The sequence below is a fragment of the Macaca nemestrina genome, chromosome 4 (genome assembly GCF_043159975.1).
Source record: "Macaca nemestrina isolate mMacNem1 chromosome 4, mMacNem.hap1, whole genome shotgun sequence".
Taxonomy (NCBI): domain Eukaryota; kingdom Metazoa; phylum Chordata; class Mammalia; order Primates; family Cercopithecidae; genus Macaca; species Macaca nemestrina.
This window is the reverse complement of record NC_092128.1, coordinates 90,322,000-90,338,953: the sequence shown is the minus strand read 5'-3', so window position 1 is coordinate 90,338,953 and position 16,954 is coordinate 90,322,000. Positions and strand designations below refer to the sequence as shown.

The window sequence follows — 16,954 nt, the reverse complement described above, 5'->3', positions numbered from 1 at the left end:
AGATATCCATTTTCTTCTGTTCTTGACAATAGGCATTCCTGGTTCTTGGGCCTTTGGACATGGACCTGGACTTATGCCGTTGGCTGCCCTGAATCTCAGGATTTTGGGTTTGGACTGAAACGATAGCACTGGCTTACTGGACCTCCAGTTTGTAGACAGTAGATAGTCTCCTCAGGCTCCATAATCAGACAAGCCAGTTCCTCATATTGTAGCTTACTCTTTTTATCTAGTCTGTCTATCTATCTATCTATCTGGCTGGCTGGCTGGCTATCTATCTATCTATCTATCTATCTATCTATCTATCTATCTATCTATCTTATTGCTTCTGTTTCTCTGGAGAATCCTGAGTAATACAATGGTGATTAATAACTTCATTTTTGCTTTCAAAAATAACTCATCATAACTCATTAGAAACTTGAGATTATATATAAATTAATGGCACACATATTTTGAGATTTAGACTTCTATCATATACCTTTCACAAATAATATATTATTCAATTTAAAGGCCCTCACTGTTTGCATGATAAAAGGAATGGAAGGATAGAAGCAATAAGCTACTACATGGTATGCAAGAGAACAGAGTATATTGGATATACAATAGTAGGAAAGTGTAAACAGTGTCATAAAAACAGAGTATGAAAATACAAATATAAATAATGTTTTATAGGAGCTTTTTTATGAAGAATAACAGTGATACATTAATTTGTATAAATCAGGTTATTACATAATATTACTGTATATATGTAATAATTTTAGCCTTCTATTATTTAGTGTTCTGTCACATTTAGCTAATTTACTATTTTTCATCTTAACACAACTTTTACTTTAACATAATCCTTATTAAGCATAAAATAACAATTTATTATGTTATCAATATAACTTATTATCTACTATGAATCAGACACTAGAGCAAATACTAAACATTGTTAAAACTCAATAATGTCTTGTAGCTGTTTATAGTTTCATGACATGACATAGATTTGCAAACAAGTACAAAATTATAACCAAGATTATATGATATGTGTTGTAAGAGCAATATATATTATTATAGTACAGAAGATTTAAAAAATTACTTTCTTTGAACATTAAAATTCAGGAACAAAGAAACATGTAAAAATACTCTATAGTTAGAAAAACCCAGGAAGCCTGTTTCTAAATTTAAAGTATGCCATGAAAGAGGGGATTATTTTCTGAAATTTGCACATAAGAACAAACTACAGTCACACGTAGCTGAAAAATGTTACTTAATGTTAATCTAGTTTGATGAAGATTTATATTCCCGTATGAAACCAGATGGTAAAGATTATATATTTTGATATAAAATGGGTAAATACGGCATGATGGAAAGAACACATTACAGAGAGAACTTTGATCTACGGAGGTGCTAGAAACAATTAAAGATATGAAAGCAGCAAGTATCACCAATCCCAGATGGAGTCCCTGTGAATTCGACTAAGTGTTCCAAGACTGTTTGACAATTTCTCTCACAGATGTTTTTAATCTTGGATTGAGGGCTCAAGTGTTACCTGGATCCATGTAAAGGCTACTTTGGGAGTAATGGCAAGAAGGGTATCCAGGATCTTGACACTGGTTCTTCGTTTTGAATGGTCTTTCTGATGCCAGTTTTATCAGCCAACTTCCAATCCTTGGTGATTTCTGTATGTGATGCACAAGAAAGGATGTGGGTCATCTGAGATCATTTGAAGGATATGATAGGAAGGAAACCAAACATGAGTATACATTTCCTAAAAGAATCCAACAGTAATATTTTACAGTAAAATGAGCTAATTAAAAGAAATGCAGATTATTAGACTCTTCCAGTAAGAGCAGACTTGGAGATATGTCACCCATCTAAACGGCGAAACAGAAGAAGATATCTTATCCTGACATGGCCCAAATATTCTGGACATCTTCAGATTCAGTACAGAGGCTAAAGGAAAATTACTATCAGAAAAAAAAAAAAATGTTAGCATGACACCCAATTATAAGTTGTCTGTTGTAGCCTGAAGTTTAGATGCAACCTAAAAGTTCAAGAAGAAAAGACAGTTTTAAGTTCAATAATATCTGCTTATTAGAGAACAAACAAGGAATTAACAGTCATTTATTGACTTACTACTGGGTAATTTGAAAAGAAGAATTTCTGAAGAAATGAGGAATAATCAGTAAACTTTTCATTCATATTACTGGATTTTTCTGTTAGTATCTTCCAATCTCACTTGGTAAGAGTCAAATATATACTCAGGGAAATGCAAATAAGCAAAAGGATTTTTTCATGGGCATGGATACTGCTGATTGAATTACAAGGCAAATGTAAAATTTAAATGACAAACTTTATAGTTGTACAATTGCCTTACTTTACTTTTGATAGGTAATAACAGAGTCACTAAATGAACTATAATAATAAAAATTGATCATTTGTCAAAAATCTTTCTCTCTCCTTCCTTCCCCATCTCTGTCTCTCTTCCTTTTTACTTTTTTTTTGCTCTCACTCTCTTTTTTTATTCCAGACACTTTCATTTAGAGTCCCAGAGAAATAAATATTTCAGAGAGGAATTCCATGCTTTCTTTGGAAGAAAAATTCCCCAAGAGTTCAATAATGCTCTATAGAAACAGTTAGTGGTGGGAGGCCTTCCCTACTAAATTTAAAACAATATTATCAGCATGTCAATTAAAACCCTTGTGGGATTGGGTGTGGTGTTAGAAGCAACTCTAGGTCACTACAGAACACAGAGAAAATGTTCAAAACAAACCTCTAAATTAAGTTGGGTCTTTTTTCCTTCTATTTTAATAGAAGGATGGCTCATTCTTATATTCATTCTGTTATTGATATAACCTTAATATTTTGGCAACATGTCTCAGAAAGACTGACCACATCCCCACCTTTTATTCCATGAAAGACAGGGAAATGCTGATCTTGGTAATTTCCTGAGGAGACAGAGAGAAGGTTCGTGAACCTTAGCATTATTATAGTGCTGAAAGCAGGACTGTTCCAAGAAATTTGGACAGTGGGAGAGCACAATTATTTTCATCTTAAAACTCTATTGTCTAAATTTCTCTATGACTGACCACCAAGAATAATAGTGTTATAGCATAAATGGGCAACATAGATTTATGAAACAGTATTATGACATGTATAGCAAAACATTTGGTATATAAAGAAAAAGCAAAAAAAAAATGTTTGTTTGTATTTCTAAAATTTCCACATTTTTCTATTTCTAAAATTTGGATGTACTTTTTATAATTGATGTATATGTTTGTAGTGAGACTTTTAAAAAAGCTGCTAGTAAAACAATGACACTTTTTCCAGATATCCAAGTATATTGTTTGTTATAAAATGGTACTATTTAATTTCCTAATTTGGATTTTTCTTTTACTACGTGTAATATCTAAAACAAAAGACTATATGAAAATCAAGTACATTGTAGATATCACATGACAAGATTTGGAGAACCCTTGCTTACACACATGTAACATTTGCAAATTCAAATATAAAGAAATATGCCATTTTCTTCAAATACAGCTACTACGTAAAACTTCCGATTATGAAAGCAGGTCGTGAGCCAGTGAGAAGCTAGGTTCTCATGCGCAGCATTTTGTACTATATATGGGCTAAGTGAAAGGTGGTGGATCACTTCAATGTATGCTGTGCTGTTTCAACCCAAATGTTTCCCTTGTACATTGATATAAAATAATTGAAATAAAGTTAAATATTTAAGTTAGGAAAAGGTAGTCACTTAAGGGGAAAAGGAATGCTGTATCTTACTTCATATGTGTTGAAGGTCATCATTATGTATGGCAACTCTCAATGTTTATGATTTCTTCTCTGAGAATGTCATATATACTTAGTGATTGATAGGTAAGTCAATACTGCTTGAAGTTTAAATTGTCTTCCAGTCTGGAAGAGAATATATGACACTAGTTAGTGTTCTTAGAAAATGTGGAACATACCATTGGATATTTTTTGCATAGTTAAAGAAACCTATTCAAGTTCAAGACAATACTACTGGGAATGAGAAATGCCATGAATATAATTGATTAAAAATAGATGACTCACATACCCAATCATCTTAAATACATGTAGAAACAGGTATTTGTTTTAAAGTGAGTCACTTCACTGAAGATGCCAACCTCTCCTTCTTAGATTAGGGCTTTCTAAACCATTTTGCAAAAAGATGTCACTTGGGGGCAAAACGGAGAGTGGTGGGAGAGAACAATTTTGAAGGACATATAAAATGCTTCTAGTTGGCCACCCTGGTTAAAATTTCTGTAACTATTTCTTTAATGAAATTATGTATATGTAAGCACATCACATAGGCACATACACAAACAAAAAGATTTGAGAAGTCTGTATTTCCTGCGCCCACTGTAATTCTTAGACATCATTGCTGACCTAATATCTGTATCTTCTCCCTCTACCAAAAGCCCAGGTTGAGGCATAGTTCAGGTCTCTAAGCTATTCGGTGGAGATACAAGTCCCTTGTTTGCCAAATTTAAAGGCACTTAATGAAAAGCTTCTGATTACATGTCAGCACTCATTTTCCAAGGTTGAACTACAAATATTTAGCTAGTTAAGAACTAGTCACCAAATATGTACCATAGCTAGTTGTTTGACTTCTACAAAGATAAAATGACAACAAAGGATTTAGAATATTACATAAACTTAGTTGATAAAGCAGCAGCAGGATTTGAGAGTATTGACTCCAATTTTGAAGCTCTAATGTGGGTCAAATGCTATCAAACAACATTGCATACTATAAAAAAAATGTTTCGTAAAAAGAAGAGTTAATCAATGCAGCAAAATTTATTGTTCTCTTATTTTAGGAAATTACCTTAGACTCCCATCATTCAGCAACCCTGATTGGGAAGAAGCCATCAACATCAAGGCAAGATTCTCTACCAGCAAAAAGTTTACAACTCACTGAAGGCTCAGATGATCATTAGCATTTTTTAAGTAATAGAATATTTTAAAATTAAGAAATGTACATTACTTTTTTAGACATAATGCTATTGCACAGTTGAAGAGTACAAGATAGTGTAAATGTAACTTTTAAATGCATTGGGAAACAAATTTTGTGTGACTTGCTTTATTGTAATATTTGCTTTATTATGGTGATCTGGAAACACTCATTCCCAGTATCTGTCAGGTGTGCTTGTATTTTCAGGATTTTATCATTGTAGAAGTCAAACAGCATCTTCACCAGGAATTTCATCTCAAGAAACCATTTTCCTTAATTTCCATTCAAGTTTTATCATGAGATTGCAGCAAATAAGTCACATCTTCAAGATTTATTTCTAATTCTTGTTCTTTTAGCTATTTCTACCACATCTGCATTGATTTCCTCCACTGAAGTCTTGAACTCCTCAAGTTATCCATGAGGGCTGGAATCAACTTCTTCCAAATTCCTATTAATGTTGATATTTTTGCCTCCTCCCATTAATCATGAATATTCTTTTTTTGGTTTTATATATATATTTTTTATTATACTTTAAGTTCTAGGGTGCATGTGCACAACGTGCAGATTTGTTACATATGTATATGTGTGCCATGTTGGTGGGCTGCACTGATTAACTCATCATTTACATTAGGAATATCTCCTAATGCTATCCCTCCCCCCATCCCCTCCCCACAATAGGACCCGGTGTGTGATGCTCCCCTTCCTGTGTCCAAGTGATCTCATTGTTCAATTCCTACCTATGAGTGAGAATATGCGGTATTTGGTTTTCTGTTCTTGCGAGAGTTTGCTGAGAATGATGGTTTCCAGCTGCATCCATGTCCCTACAAAGGACATGAACTCATCTTTTTTTATGGCTGCATAGTACTCCATGGTGTATATGTGCCACATTTTCTTAAACCAATGTGTCACTGATGAACATTTGGGTTGATTCCAAGTCTTTGCTATTGTGAAGAGTGCTGCAATAAACATATGTGTGCGTGTGTCTTTATAGCAGCATGACTTATAATCCTTTGGGTATATCCCCAGTAATGGGATGGCTGGGTCAAATGGTATTTCTAGTTCTAGATCCTTGAGGAATCACCACACTGTTTTCCACAATGGTTGGACTAGTTTACAGTCCCACCAACAGTGTAAAAGTGTTCCTATTTCTCCACATCCTCTCCAGCACTTGTTGTTTTCTGATTTTTTACTGATTGTCATTCTAACTGGTGAGAGATGGTATCTCATTGTGGTTTTGATTTTCATTTCTCTGATGGCGAGTGATGATGAGCATTTTTTCATGGGTCTGTTGGCTGTATGAATGTCTTCTTTTGAGAAATGTCTGTTCATATCTTTTGCTCACTTTTTGATGGGGTTGTTTTTTTCTTGTAAATTTGATTGAGTTCTTTATAGGTTCTGGATATTAGCCCTTTGTCAGATGAGTAGATGGCAAAAATTTTCTCCCATTCTGTAGGTTGCCTGTTCACTCTGATGGTAGTTTCTTTTGCTGTGCAGAAGCTCTTTAGTTGAATTATATCCCATTTGTCAATTTTGGCTTTTGTTGCCGGTGCTTTTGGTGTTTTAGACATGAAGTCCTTGCCCATGCCTGTGTCCTAAATGGTATTGCCTAGGTTTTCTTCTAGGTTTCAGATCTAACATTTAAGTCTCTAGTCCATCTTGAATTAATTTTCATATAAGGAGTAAGGAAAGGATCCAGTTTCAGCTTTCTACTTATGGCTAGCCAATTTTCCCAGCACCATTTATTAAATAGGGAGTCTTTTCCCCATTTCTTGTTTCTCTCAGGTTTGTCAAAGATCAGATGGTGTAGATGTGTGGTATTTTTTCTGAGGGCTCTGTTCTGTTCCATTGGTCTATATCTCTGTTTTGGTACCAGTACCATGCTGTTTTGGTTACTGTAGCCTTGTAGTATAGTTTGAAGTCAGGTAGTGTGATGCCACCAGCTTTGTTCTTTTGGCTTAGGATTGTCTTGGTAATGTGGGCTCTTTTTTGGTTCCATATGAACTTTAAAGCAGTTTTTTCCAATTCTGTGAAGAAAGTCATTGGTAGCTTAATGGGGATGGCATTGAATCTATAAATTACCTTGGGCAGTATGGCCATTTTCACGATATTGATTCTTCCTATCCATGAGTATGGTATGTTCTTCCATTTGTTTGTGTCCTCTTTTATTTTACTGAGCAGTGGTTTGTAGTTCTCCTTGGAGAGGTCATTTACATCCCTTGTACGTTGGATTCCTCGGTATTTTATTCTCTTTGAAGCTATTGTGAATGGGAGTTCATTCATGATTTGGCTCTCTGTTATTGGTGTATAAGAATGCTTGTGATTTTTGCACCTTGATTTTGTATCCTGAGATTTTGCTGAAGTTGCTTATCAGCTTAAGGAGATTTTGGGCTGAGATGATGGGGTTTTATACAATCATGTCATCTGCAAACAGGGACAATTTGACTTCTTCTTTTCCTAACTGAATACCCTTTCTTTCTCTTGCCTGATTGCCCTAGCCAGAACTTCCAACACTATGTTGAATAGGAGTGGTGAGACAGGGCATCCCTGTCTTGTGCTAGTTTTCAAAGGGAATGCTTCCAGCTTTTGCCCATTCAGTATGATATTGGCTGTGGGTTTGTCATAAATAGCTCTTATTATTTTGAGAGACATTCAATCAATACCGAATTTATTGAGAGTTTTTAGCATGAAGGGCTGTTGAATTTTGTCAAAGGCCTTTTCTGCGTCACTTGAGATAATCATGTGGTTTTGTCTTTGGTTCTGTTTATATGCTGGATTACGTTTATTGATTTGTGTATGTTGAACCATCCTTGCATCCCAGGGATGAAGCCCACTTGATCATGGTGGATAAGCTTTTTGATGTGCTGCTGGATTTGGTTTGCCAGTATTTTATTGAGGATTTTTGCATCGAAGTTCATCAGGGATATTGATCTAAAATTCTCTTTTTTGTTGTATCTCTGTCAGTCTTTGGTATGAGGATGATGTTGGCCTCGTGAAATGAGTTAGGAAGGATTCCCTCTTTTTCTATTGATTGGAATAGTTTCAGAGGGAATGGTACCAACTCCTCCTTGTACTTCTGGTAGAATTTGGCTGTGAATCCGTCTAGTCCTGGACTTTCTTTGGTTGACAGGCTAATAATTATTGCCTTAATTTCAGAGCCTGCTATTGGTCTATTCAGGGATTCAGCTTCTTCCTGGTTTAGTCTTGGGAGAGTGTGTCCAGGAAATTATCCATTTCTTCTAGGTTTTCTAGTTTATTTGCGTAGAGGTGTTTATAGTATTCTCTGATAGTAGTTTGTATTTCTGTGGGGTCAGTGGTGATATCCCCTTTATCATTTTTAATTGCGTCTATTGGATTCTTCTCTCTTTTCTTCATTAGTCTTGCTAGCGTTCTATCAATTTTGTTGATCTTTTTCAAAAAACCAGCTCCTGGATTCATTGATTTTTTGGAGGGTTTTTTTGTGTCTCTATCTCCTTCAGTTCTGCTCTGATCTTAGTTATTTCTTATCTTCTGCTAGCTTTTGAATGTGTTTGCTCTTGCTTCTCTAGTTCTTTTAATTGTGATGTTAGGGTGTCAATTTTAGATCTTTCCTGCTTTCTCTTGTGGGCATTTAGTGCTATAAATTTCCCTCTACACACTGCTTTAAATGTGTCCCAGAGATTCTGGTATGTTGTCTTAATGGTACCTAGAATGGTAAATCCTTTCTAGAATGTTTTTAATTTACTAGACCCAGATCCATCAAAGGAATGATTATGGCAGGTACAGACTTACAAAATGTATCTGTGAAATTAATTAGGCTTGGAAGTCAAAATTACTCCTTGATCTATGGTTTGTTAAATGGATGTTGTGTTGGCAAGCATGAAAACATTAATCTCCATGTACATCTTCATCAGAGCTCTTGAGTGACTAGACACAGTGTCAATAAACAGTAACATTTTAAAAGAAATCTTTTTCTTTTTCTTTTTCTGAGTAGTAAGTCTCAACAGTGGGCTTTAAATATTCAGTAAATAATGTTATAACCAAATATGTTTTTATCTAGGCTTTATTGTTTATTTACAGATCACAGGCACAGTAGATTTAGCATAATTCTTAAGGATTCTAGGATTTGAAGAATGACAAATGAATATTGACTTTAACTTAATTCACCAGTTGCATTAGCTCCTAACAAGAGAGTCAGCCTGTTATCTGAAGGTTTGAAGCCAGGCATTTACTTCTCTTCTCTAACTATGAAAATCATAGATGGTATCTTCTTCAAGTAGAAGGCTATTTTACCTACATTGAAACTCTGTTTAGTCTACCTTCATCAATTATTTTAGCTAGATCTTCTTGGATAACTTGCTATAGCTTCTCCATTAGCACTTGTTGCTTCACCTTGTACTTTGGTTTTGGAAACAACTTCTTTCCTTAAACCTCAAGAACCAACCTCAGCTAGCTTCAGGCTTTTCTTCTACAGCTTCCCGTACCTCTCTCAGCCTTTATTAAATCAAAGAGAGGTTGGGTCTTTCTCTGGATTAGGTTTTGGCATAAGGGGATGTTGTGGCTCGTTTGATCTTCTATTCAGGCCACTAAAACTTTCTCCATATCAGCTGCTTCTCCAAAACAGCAGTAAGTCTGCTTTTCTTTCTTATAGATTAACACTCTTTTCTTCAAGAACTTTTCCTTTGCATTTACAACTTGGCTGTATGGTGGAAGAGGCTTAGTTTTTGGCCTGTCTCAGGTTTTGACATGCCTTCCTCGCTAAGTTTAATTATTTCTACATTTTCACTGAAAGTAATGAGAGATGTACAGTTATTCCTTTTACTTGAACACTTAGAAGCCATTGTAGTTTTATTATTTGGCTTAATTTCAGTGTTGTCATGTTTCAGGGAATAGGAAGGCGTGAGGAAAGAGTTAGAGAGATGGTGAAATGACTGGGTAGTGGAACAGTCAGAACACACACCAAAATTATCTATTAAAGTTTGCTGTCTTACGTGGGTACAGTTCATGGTTCCCCAAAATATTTCTACTGGTAACATCAAAGACCCTGATCAGAGATCACCGTAACATATACAAAATGAAAAGTTTGAAATACTGCGAGAATTTCCAAGATGTAAAACAGAGTCACAAAGTGAGCACATGCTTTTGGAACAATGATGTATGCAAACTGTCCAGGCCTCAATCAAAAAAGTGTACCAGGCTCTTAACACTTTTTCTAAGACCTGACAGAAGTGACAAATCAGTATGCCGTGTCTAAATTATCATCTCAGAATTTCACACAGACCAAGTGGAAACCTTTCAACATTGTACTTCAGAAAATTGAAACCAGCTTGATAAATTTGTTTATTTTCCTTCAAGAGTGCCCTGGTTTTCGTAACATAGACAGTTTGTAAGTGTCCTAATGAATGGTAACTACCCATCTGATTCTCAATCTTCATACTCACTCTGCCAAGAAATTTGTTTTGTGACTCTTCAACATTTGCTTTTCTACCACCTGAAGTAAGCCATGGGACCTGATTTAAAGTTCGTTCGTGCCATTGTTTTTTCCAAATTCACTTGCTTTCATAACTGAAAATGACCTCAAAGAATGATTAATACCTTGTGGGGGTCCATGACATAAATCCGATCCAGTGTGCCTGATGGAAGCTCTCTCAGAAGGAATGTTACAGCTATATTGCCGTGGAAACCTGGTGACACTGTGCAGAACACCAGAAATAAAATCTTCAAAAGGCATAATACTTAACTTGGACTCAAATTTATGTTTACTTGACTTGTTACCAACAAAATTCAGCGAACTGTTTTCCCTAGAAATTGCATAATGTGTTGTAAAACTACCAAGAAGAATAATAGAACAATGAATGATAGGTCATTTTTATTTCTTGGGTCTCTTTATGTTTTTCCCTATCTTAGGGAAAGGTAGTATATTAAGGGTAATGAACGATGGAGGAAAGTAGGTATCAAAAATCTCTTAAGCGTGTGTCTACACAAGGTCCTGGACCAAAATTGGTACGTTTTGTTCAAAACATTTGTAAGGGCAATCTTTAATATAGTCGAAAGAATTATTTTATAGGAACCTTGTATATATAAATCAACTAATATTAAATCAATTCAGTACTTCTGTCTGACAGATTAAATAATGAATTAGGAAATATTCATGGTTATGGTGACACAGGGAGCTTATCATAGTGGTTAAGAAAGTGAGTTCTGGAGTTTAGTCATAGAGATCAAAACCCTGAGTGGCCATGGGAAAGTTAATCTCCTATGCCTCAGTTTCTTCAATTGTAAAATGAAGATAATAATAGTAGCTACCTAATAGGGTTATAATAAAAATTAAATGACTTATTTTTTTTAAAGGGCTTAGAAGATTTGCTAGCAAATGCTCAATAAGAATTATTTTAGATTCATATAAATGATTGTATCAATATAAAATATTAACTGAATGTAAATGTAGTCATGTGGTGCTGAATTTACATAGCTAATTTCACAGTTGACTGTTCAAAAACACAATCTTACTAATGTGACATGGTATATGCATATACAGGATTAAACTTACAGCCAATGAAGCTGCAAGAAACATAATAGGGTTTACATTATGCTCTTTGAGAAAAGGTTTTAGTTATAATCTAATATGATTTGCAAGGAAAGGAAACCAAGGTCTACAGAAATTAACTGCTTTCCCAAAGGAACATAAATTAGTAGAAAACTGAGCCTTGAATGAAGATCTGCTGATTTTCTGTACATATAGAAAATTTGCAGACAATTTACATTTTGGGGACAGTGTGTTTTAGACATTGTATTATAAAAAGATAATTGTATGTTAACATAGAACAAATTCTATAATTTGGTCTTTGGATTCTTATCAAACACCCACCATTAAATAATTTAACTATGACTGACATATGAATTATTTAGTAATCACAACGTTACAATATGTATGATTTGTATGATTATTTAAAACAAAAAGACTTTGGCATATCCATTCTGTAAATACTGCTAGTATTAACATATGGTATAAAACACAGACAGCATTTTAAAAACCAATTCCATATATTGAAGAAGGGAAACAAATATTTTCATTTTTCATAATGCTATTGACATGTTTTTTCATGTAATTCTTATAATTTTATAAGTAGTTATTATTGAACTTATTTTATAAATAACCTGAGGACCAAGGTTATTTAGGTAGCTTTATCCAGGCTCACACTATTAGTGAGTGGTCTAGACGAATTCAAAGCCAGATCTCTAGCACCAAATCCAACACACCTCCAGTATACTGGATGAATTTATTCTGCACCTATTTACTCACTCTCTCGTTTGCCTTCTGAGAATATAAAGGTCTCTTGGAGATTACTTGTTTGCATGGCCCACATTTTTTTAATGTTAAATGAAGTTTGATGATTTTCTTTTTTGCTCAAATTTCTTTACACAAGTCAAGGTGTTCAAAATCCTACTTATTTGAAGGGTAATCTAAGGCTATCAGTATGAGCATTACCTAGGAGCTTAAAAACACAGATTCCTAGCTCTTCACTCAGATTTACTGAACTGGAATCTGCATTGTAACATTGTATTTTATGTGCACATCAAACACTGAGAAGCATCAGTCCAAATTACTATACACTTGTTTAAATGCTGTTCAACCATTAGTGGTGTTAATAATGGTAGTTGCAGTGCTCATGTTTCACAAATTAAACAGTTTGTGGGAAAAAATTGTTTTTTTAAATCAAAAGTTAAATCAATATTTATGTCCTTTATATATTTTTTCTCTTCAGTTTACCATAAGCTCTGCACAGCAATTAAAAAGTATGAACTAAGGAAGTCAGAGGATTTCATATGCCTTTGAAAACAATTAAAGGGATTACTGGATCATTGGACCTTTTACAAGGACTCTCAAAATACCTTCTGGAGAATTAGAAAGATAGGAATAATGGAGCATTGAATCACCATCCATCACCTTAATTGCTAACATTTATAAAATCTCTAAAGTTGAGAGGAAATTTCATATACATGATTATCAATGTTTCCGGCACTGGGGGAAAATCATATAACTGAATTATCCAGAAATTAAAGTATATGACTTTAAGTGCAATGTAATTAGAAAAGTTTCTCTTAAAATTTGCTACTTGCACAAAGGATTTTACATGTCATATAGTTTGTTTGTAGGTCTCAAGTTAAGTGTCAAAAACAAAATGTTTTAAAAAATAAATTACATTCTAAAAAGATCACTCTGATAGCTAAGTTGAGATAGAGTCTAACAGTGTAAAGACAGAAATAGGGGACCTGCTGGGAAAATATTGCAATAATCAAAATTGTAGGTCAGATCGAATTGGCAGTAGAAGATATGAGACATGAATAGATTCTGAAACTCTTTTGAATATAAAGAGAACTTGCTGATGGATCAGAGGCGGAATGTGAGAGAAAAAGGGGAACAGAAGTTGGTCTCAAATCTTTTAGCCTGAGAAACTCGTAAGGAGTTGCCAGCAAATAAGATGTGGATGCTCTACTTGGAACATGTTTTTTCAGGAAATATTATTAATATGAAGAACAAATACTAGGAATAGGTGATGGGGAGATAAAAAATTTGCAATATGAAGGAAAGGTGTAACAAAAGCATGGTACTACAGTAAGGGAGTGAGCTTGCTTGAGAACATTGTGATTGTGTACTAATTTGAGGTTTTGGTCATGAAGCTATAGTAATACCAACTTTTCAGGATATGTGATCATTTTCATCATTACCCAGCTGTACACATTCAGTAAGGCAGAAGACAGAGTTTGGTTTATCCTGGATTTCATTGTTGACAGTCAGTGTGACAAAGGAAGAAAAGGAGAGTGAGTTAAGGAAATTCACCAAGGAATGTCTATAATGTTGAGCTATGGAATTTAAGTAATGTAAAGGGGAGATAAGAATTAGCCTGGCGTGGTGGCAGGTGACTGTAATCCTAGCTACTTGGGAGGCTGAGGCAGGAGAATCACTTGAACCCGGGAGACGGAGGTTGCAGTGAGCCAAGATTGCACCACTGCACTCCAGCCCAGGCGACAGAGCAAGACTCTGTCTCAAAAAGAAGTAGTGGGTTGTGGGGGCGGGGAGAGGGGAAGTAAGGAGACACTAAAATACCAACAACATATAACATTTGTAGGATTCAATGATCTTACTGCCTGTAAGCCTATTTCTAAAGATTAACATTGACAAATGTGCCCACAAAGAAAAATATTTATCACATCGCTGGTAATAGCAGTGCCTGAATTGTTCAGCCTAGACATTATTATAGAGTGTAAGAGCAAATATACTTTCAAAGTTCAAGCTCATTTTCATTTATTCTTTGTGACTAGTGGACTTAATAAAAACTTCTGACGGGAACAGATTTTCATCAACTATAAATAGAACATAATTCTTGAATTTGTGAATGGTTCTTTGCTGCTATTAATTAGTCCTTTCTTTTTCACATGCAGACTTAATTTAGTGATTAATTGAAATGTGTTAGGACATTTGTGTTGTCTTAGCAGCTCTGTAGGATTTATGTATTACTTCTGGACAGTGATATAAAATGTGGATTTAATCAGAATGCTTTATACCCTATCTCCAAGAAATTCTGTAGGTAATTAAGCTTTTCTAGTTCTAGTGCTTGTTTGGTAGAAAGAATTAAACTTTTTAAAACCATATGGCTCCATCATTTTTTTATACAAGGCCTTTCTCTATGTAGGTTACCTAAATGACACAGCTGAATCTAATGAGCCAAATTTATCAGAGACCTACAGGTCTCATAACCTCAAGACCAGATAGAAAGCATAATCAGTGAGTGTAGATTAAGGATACATTTCCCATAATTGTTAAGACTTTATCATAACCAGATTATGAATATCTAGATACCAGTTCAATTCTCTCATGGGAATTTTAGTGCTTATTCATTAATTTGAGGTAATGAATGTAAGCTTGCCATCTTACATCTGGTAATGCTATGGGCTAAATTAGTTGTGTCAAATTTCTCACCTTCTTATCTGGTTCTAAGCCTGTAATGACAGGAGTTTTCCTCTGTTCAAAAAAGACATATCATCTAGTCTAAGTATCATAAAACACATATTATCATTAAACATCTCTGCCTAATCTGAAGCTATTTTACTAGTTCTTTATCTGGGAAGCAGTTAACTAACACCACCCACAGGGAACAAGTATATTTAAGGCAGGAGGGATGACGTTTGGGTTTGTCTGATATTTTCTCATGAGTAACTTCAGGTGATAGGCCTCCAAAAACGGCTGTCTAAGGAAGTTAAGCCATTCTCCACCACAAAAAGTTAGAATAAAATATCACAAAATAGAAACAAATAGATAAATACATATTTCTGGGTACTGCAACATGATCAAAGGCATACAACAAAATGAGATACGTGTTTACTCTTTAAAAACTGCTATTGTCAGTGTCGTGGCTCATGCCTGTAATCTCAGCACTTTGGGAGGCTGAGGCGGGTGGGTCACTTGAGGTCAGGAGTTCAAGACCAGCCTGGCCAGCATGGCGAAACCCTGTCTCTACTAAAAATACAAAAAATTTAGCTGGGTGTGGTGGCAGGCACGTGTAATCCCAGCTACTCAGGAGGCTGCGGCATAAGAATCACTTGAACCCGGGAGATCAAAGTTGCAGTGAGCCGATATCACACTACTGCACTCCAGCCTGGAGGACAAGAGTGAGACTATTTAAAAAAAAAAAAAAAAAAAAAAAACAGACAAACAAAACTGCTACTACATTGGAGGAAACCAGTGGAATATCTGTGGGCTTCTTACTCAGGGATGCTCAAAATACCACCGACCTCCATCCACCACTACCACCCAAACTCAGACAGTAAAAACTGTAGCTTTATAAGTGGTGAGTTATGGTTCACACAGTTCAAGCTTGACGACACAAAGGTTTACTAGCCACACTGGTAGACTCATTCAAGAAGAGAATATAGGAGGCAAAAATCGGCAACTATAATGGCCAAGTATTATGTGGGGTGGGAGGCAGAACATTAGAAATTTAAGGGAGAAATCTTGAAATTGAGAGAGTTATAGAAGCCATCAAATAACAAACTCTCCACATGTTTGGTGGACTGCTAAACTATGCCTTAAGTGGGAGACCTGTGATTGACCAATGAAAAGTAGAAGAGATTCTTGAGACATGAGTAAAATCCAAGTCACTTGTGACTTTGAATATATTCCTCTACCTACACAGCCCAGTTAGCAGAGAGTGGAAGCCTTACAAGTTTGAGGTGATTCAGCATAGTTTCTGCCCAAATCACTGGTTAAATGTGAAAATATTCAATCCTCTAGGGATCAAGCTAAAACATGTTGAGTGGAGATATATGCAGCTATATACAAGAGGAAACACGGATTTCCCAGGATGAATCTAATCAATTAACAGAAACAAAAAACTTTAACACATAATTACAGTAAGGTTATAGAATAAAAGGTTAATATACAAAATCAACTGCTTTCTTATATATTAACAATGAACAATTATAATTTATAATTAAAACACAGTATCATTTATATTAGTGCCAAGAAAAGAGAGTGAGAAAGAAATAATTATTTACACATCATACAAATTATATACAGGATATATGGGAGAAAAACTAGAAAATGCAATAAAGAATCAAAATCTAAATAAATAAGGACAGTCTATGTTCATGGAAAGAAAGATTCATGAAAATGTCATTTCTTCCCCAAATAAATTAAAAACCATCACAATCCCAGTCAAAATTTCTGCAAGTTATTTTGTAGATATTAATAAACTTAACCTAGGGTTTATATGGAAAGGCAAAAGATCCAAAACAGCTAACACAATACAAAGAAAAACAAGGTCCAAAGACTGACACTAACAACTTCAAGGTTCACCATAAAGCTATGATATTCACAACAGTGTGGTATGGTGAAAGAATGGACAAATAGATCAATGTAATAGCCCAGAAATAGACCCACCAAAATAGAGTCAGCTGATCTTTGACAAAGGAGTAATGGCAATTCCAAAAGACAATGGATAGTCTTTTCAACAAATGGTG

The 16,954-nt window shown here is 34.9% G+C and overlaps 1 long non-coding RNA gene across 2 annotated transcripts in view; it reads right to left on the bottom strand.

Moving 5' to 3' along the window:
* Nucleotides 1-10,620, bottom strand: part of LOC105475653 (uncharacterized) — a 50,803-nt gene extending 40,183 nt beyond the window's left edge. For both annotated transcript variants that reach the window (XR_983549.2, XR_983548.2), the window contains exons 1-3: nt 10,529-10,620; nt 3,766-3,897; nt 1,529-1,692 (exon numbers count right to left, since the gene is read on the bottom strand). This is a non-coding gene — a long non-coding RNA (uncharacterized lncRNA). The remainder of the gene's footprint in view (nt 1-1,528; nt 1,693-3,765; nt 3,898-10,528) is intronic.
* Between the last annotated feature and the right edge of the window lie 6,334 nt (nt 10,621-16,954).